The sequence below is a fragment of the Crotalus tigris genome, unplaced genomic scaffold (genome assembly GCF_016545835.1).
Source record: "Crotalus tigris isolate CLP2741 ecotype Arizona unplaced genomic scaffold, ASM1654583v1 scf7180000018419.1029430, whole genome shotgun sequence".
NCBI classification, from domain to species: domain Eukaryota; kingdom Metazoa; phylum Chordata; class Lepidosauria; order Squamata; family Viperidae; genus Crotalus; species Crotalus tigris.
The window spans coordinates 757,870-762,807 of NW_024096993.1; positions in this window are offsets into that span (position 1 = coordinate 757,870).

The following is a 4,938-nucleotide window of genomic DNA, read 5'->3' on the forward strand; positions in this document are numbered from 1 at the left end:
AACTATTACATTTAATAGGCTTATTTACAACTACATTCTTATATACAATTGTGCAGAAGGGTATTGCACTTAAGATTCAATTTACCTTTAAGTAGCCATGTACTGCCCTTCCTGTCTTTTGACTTGCATTATCTTTCCTCACACAAGAAAATAATTGTTTTGTTTTCCCAATTAGAAAGTGTAGCAAGAGACGGCTGAGTGCCTAATGTGAATGGTGAAGTATTTTAACCCTTGTCTCCTAGAATTCCACTGAGTTCCACTTTTTGGTCATTTAAGGCCACCACCACCTACTTTCCTAAGGCAAGGGAATATCTTGATCCGTCTTCCTTCTAGCTTATGAGACAAAAAGAGATTTTAAAAGCTTAAGCATTAACTAGCCAGTGATTTTGAGGATGGAAAATTTAACTTTATATTATCGCTTTCTGGCCTTTATAGCTTTGAGGTGTGTCGCTAGGGAAAATAGGCTCAACTTCTTTTAAAATAGGAATGAAACAAAGCAACAATTCTATACAGTATTTTAAAAATCCAATTCATTAAAAAAAACTGAAAAGGAAAACTGCCTTTGTATTTTAAAAAGTCAAAATGCCCACAGCAATTGCAAATGATTGACATAAATTATTTAGCCCAGAAAAAAATTACAAACAGCATAGTAATCCATAGTGAGTGAGACATGCTGTTCAAAATGTGTAAGATCACACAAATCGACAAGAAGTTAATGTACACAAAATAAAATGAGGTTTACATGTTATACTACAAATAAATACTAGAAACTAGTTTGATCTAGTGGTTAAGGCACCAGATTTGAAGGTGAGAGACTGTAATTAAAGTCCCATTTAGCCATGAAAGGCAGTTGGTTGACTTTGGACCAATCACTCTCTCTCAATCCAATCCACCTCACAGGGAAAAATTTTGTGGGAAAAATAGGAGGAAGAAAAAGGAGTACTGCATGTGTTTGCAGCCTTGAGTTATTTGTAAAAACAATAAAGGGAGGAGATAAATAAATACAGAAAAATACAGAAAAGAAACATCTAAGCGTGTCTGCAAAATATTCACACTAATCTCATCTTACCACTACTACATAAAGACTAGGGCATATGGCAGGGGTGTCAAACTGCTGGCCCGCGGGCTGGATGTATCATAGTGAAATCGCACCCACCCCGTTGCCAGCAATGGCAAAAAAGTCGCGCTACATCGCGATACATCACGTGACGTTGCGAGTTTGACGCCCCTGGCATATAGGAAATTTTGTATCGGCCTTTCAGATGTCAATCTGCTACAACATCAAGTGAGATATTGCTTAACTGAGTTCAGCACAGCTTAAAATTCAATCAGTGATGATTTCTGTCTTGTGCTTAGGGCACAACATTGCAAACTAGGTTCAATGTGAACCAAGTTTGTCATATTAAGATGCTTTGTAACTAACAGATATATTCTTCCACGTGCTAACTTATTTATTGTTATTATTTGTAACCCACCTTTATTATTTTTACAAATAACTCAAGGCAGTAAATATATCCAACACATCTTCCTTCTCCCATTTTCCTCGCAACAACCCTGCGAGGTGAGTTGAGCTGAGAGTGACTGGCTTTCTGCTCTCCTATACCCATCTAAGCACCCCACCCTTTTTAGATTTCTGTTTTTTAATTTATATACTTTTTTATAAATTTATCTCATTTTTATGTTTTGGCAACTCTTTTTAGAGATTCCCTATTTTTAGATTTTTATGCGACTTCTCAATTACCATATGCTGGGTTATCATCATAACAAAGTCTCACTGAATAAAAGCTAACTGTCTAGGAAGTGTAAAAAGTCTTAAAAAAGCAAAAAACTAATGTTCTGACACAGGTTTTTTTGCTCCATACCATTCGTGGCTTCCTAATATCAGAGCTGATGGCTGCAGGGCATAAAATGTAGAAACTGTTCTGCAGCTCTATGTTTATTTGAGAGACTGTTATGTGCAGGGGTATAAAGCTGCTCGTTTTGCATTGGGGCCCCTGCAAATGATGATCTTCATAGGACAACATTAGGACAATAGGACAATATAGACTTTTCTAATGGATTTTCACCGCTATCCCTCTGCCACTTTATCCAGTACTAAAACAATTAAAAATTTAATTTCAATTTACTGAAAAATTGGCAGCAACTACTAAAGGAATCTTAAGGACTGCACAGAAAGGCTGGAATGGGTATAAATTATTAACTCATGATTTAAGATAAGCACAAAAATACACTAGTAAGATCTTTTTCAGTAAATTATAGCATTGAATTTATCAGAACCCTGGGTTACTACATTTGCATCATAGTCGCTACAGTTTCACTGCAAGGACTAACCTCTGCCCTTTATTGAAGTTGCTCAAAGACCTGCCCAACAATAAAGTACTTCTAATCTTATGAACTGATCTTTATGGATTTTCCTAGTGACAGTTTATATGACTTGACAGTGTTACACGCATTTTAAACAGTTTTAGCACAAGATAATAAATATTTAGGGGAGATCATATCCATCACCAAAGATGTGTGAAAATTTGATCTATAGTTTCACATATACATTTGGTGTACATTTCTATATATTAATACTGTGCTTTCTTTTGCAATTTCCTTGTCCCGATACATCAGAATTAACACTAATATTATCCCTCCATGCAGCCGTCCTGGGTTATCTAAGTTTCTGCAGTTGCTTCATCAACATTAAAGTAAAATTAAGTTGCTAATTCAACTGCCTCTGTAGCTAAATTATTTGGGTTTGTTCCAGGCAACAGATGTTCAGGTAAATGATAAAATACTCTGTGCTTCATGTATGTTTTGGGGGCTTTTTAATGAAAATCTTAGAATGGAATTGTTAATATTCCTCTTGAAAAGATACGCTGGAAGATATTTTATTAATCTCCTTAATTTCTCATTGTTTTAATGCATTTGCCCTATAATGAGGAAGCTATACTGTGAATTACATTAACCTTGATGGAATTTGACTTAAATCTACATTTATTTAGTAATAACGGGTGTTGAGTAACAATAGGTAGTGGTATTTAGCTGACCTTGGTAATTCTGGAAAAAGAAAGAAAAGATGGACCAGGTTGGACATACCATCAAGAAATTCTAAAACCTCGGAAGTCAACATTCCGGAAATTAATGGCAAACCACTTTCACCCTGTTGCCAGAAAAGAACATGACCTCTTCATGAAACCAGGATTCAAATTTCACTCTAAGGAAATCCTGATTGGTTAGAAGGATTATACTGTAAGTATAGATAAAATTATATTTATATGAACTTCACATTCACCACTTAAATGAACATGAATACCTTTTTCCCTTTGATGTATCTTTATTAAAAGCAAGAAATATTTCATGTTGTTTTCAAAGAGAACTTAGACATGAAAATTGAGACCACACTGTGGCTTGCTAATGTACATAAAGCCTGTTGTGAACTGCCAGTGTCTTGCATTTATTAATGATGTAAAAAAACTTGGGCCATGAACATTTAAGGAAATGAGTGTAATTTTATTCACTCATCAGTAAACCTCTCGTTGTTTTTCTCCATTGTACATTGTGATTAATCATCCTAATGTCTATTATTAATCGAAAATTGTTGGAGTGAAACAGAAGCCTACATCTATTTTCAGAAGAAAGCAGTTATTCAGGATTTCCATCAGGTATTTGGAAAGAACAAATGACAGATATCCAGCAGATTCATTCAGTACATTCAAAAGGTGGCAGATACACTAAATCATGGGAGTTGCTTTATTATAGAATACTGGATTTAATCTTTTTGTTTCACTAATAATGAAAGTGTTTCACTAATAGTGAAAGAATTACACACACACACACACACACACACAAAACACACTTTCAACGTACTGGGACCAGAATACTATTTTGAAAGTGGATATCATGAGTTTCTAACCCATCAAAAATAAATCAGATTTGCAGTAGTCTGAAGAAATATTTGATAATTTTTGGGGTGGAGGGATCGATAGGCTGTAACAGGAAACCAAATGTTGTTTTAATATTTAAAAAGAGGCTAGTTCACAGTGTGTTCACCATAAGCAGATTGTCACTTTCTCTGGATTTCTTAAATATTAACTAATGTTATTATCTGCCCTGCCTTTTGCGACTGGATAGATTAAAGTCCAATAATAAACTACATTGAGTCATAGCAATACAATTAAGTTGTATAAATGACATATTTACAACAGCAAGTATTACAGAGTCTACAAATGGATGCCCGGCACCTGCCTTTGTTTGTCTTTTTTTTTTTTTAATGTTCACCTGACATTTTAAACCGCACCTGCCAGTTTGTACTTGGCATCACAAAGCAATATTTACTTTTGTCACTGAGACACTAAATACATTATTTGAAATTAAGCACCACTTGGTTGCAAAGTCAAACTATTACAAGTTATCTATAAACACTTACAGTACAGCACGTCCCTATATGGTTACACACATAGCACTCCCCCCCCTTTTTTTTTTTTTTTTTTAGAAAAACAGTGAAGAAAGAGTGCTGGAGAGAGCATCCCGGCAATCCCCCAGCACGCCCACGCCACTGCACGTATGGACCCTGAGCCTCTTGACCATCACCAGCACATGGATAACTCCTGGATCTACAGAGCTCAGGATCCAGCTTTAGTCGTATCGGGGTACGGGCCCCAAGACCTGAACCTCCTGCCCCACTTCAGCGGGATTCGTTTTCCCCTCTCCACGCATTTCATGGCTCTCTGCCCCTCGGGTGGGCACGATCCCTCCCACTGCAGAGCGGCACCGCTTAACTAAGCGCTCCCAAGCTCGAGGGAGGCCGCCCCCCCGCCCCCCCCCCTGGAGGGCTCAAGACGCTTCCGAGGTAGGCGCAAGGCAGCCAGATAAATTCTGGGCGGCGCGCCACCAAGCCGCCCTTCCAGAACCGGAAGCCTCCCCTTTAATCCGAGGAGAATGAGGGGGAAG